General features: G+C 40.7%; 1 non-coding gene across 1 annotated transcript; it reads left to right on the top strand.

The window, feature by feature from the left end:
• The first annotated feature begins 461 nt into the window (after positions 1–461).
• On the top strand, positions 462–534 carry trnat-cgu (transfer RNA threonine (anticodon CGU)). The gene has a single exon. It is a non-coding gene; the product is annotated as a tRNA-Thr (tRNA).
• Positions 535–707: the final 173 nt, after the last annotated feature.

The raw sequence follows: 707 nt of genomic DNA, 5'->3' as shown, positions 1-707 counted from the left end.
TGTTATCAAATATTTTGTGTTGTGTCTTATTGCTTAGAACATTATGATTTGTAAATCCCTCCTATTTCAAATAAATGCAGGAGCGAGGGGGGGGAGATTGTTTAGAGCGTGTTGAGAGGCTGTGATCTGAACAATCTCCCATACGCCCTCCTCATGAGAAAAAGAAACCAGTGTCTTCATTCCTTTTGTGTCTATTTTTTATAATGTTGGTAAGATAAATCCAACAATTACGCAAGACCAAAGAGTGAGGCCTCATGCCTCAGTGGTACGAGCCATGGTCTACAAAGCCAGTGGTTGGGTTAACAAAGAAAATGTACTGGAAAAAGTGATGCAGTTGTCCTTAGAATACCTCAAAAACCTGCAGGTGAATGTTTTGTCTCCTCCAATCAAAGCAATGTTCTTGGATTTTCAGGATTGTTGTCCTTGGATTTTCAAAATGGTAACTCTAGCATGAAAAGAAAGGCCTCATAGCTCAGTGGCTAGAGCACTGGTCTCGTCAACCAGGGTTCCTGAGTTAAATTCTCACTGAGGCCAGAAGTCTTGTTTCACATTTGTAATACATAACGCTAGCCAAGGTAGAAAACCAGCTTTCTTTATAGCAATTTTGAGCGTGTCAAAAGCCATGACGTACTCTGTCATCCCTTGCTAACATCCCATTAGCACTATGGTTAACAAGCTGATCACAGACATTTCCAAGCTTTGCTCTT

The sequence above is a fragment of the Phyllopteryx taeniolatus genome, unplaced genomic scaffold (genome assembly GCF_024500385.1).
Source record: "Phyllopteryx taeniolatus isolate TA_2022b unplaced genomic scaffold, UOR_Ptae_1.2 contig_1076, whole genome shotgun sequence".
NCBI lineage: Eukaryota > Metazoa > Chordata > Actinopteri > Syngnathiformes > Syngnathidae > Phyllopteryx > Phyllopteryx taeniolatus.
Note: the sequence above shows the minus strand (reverse complement) of the source record. Positions and strands in the feature narration are given on the sequence as shown.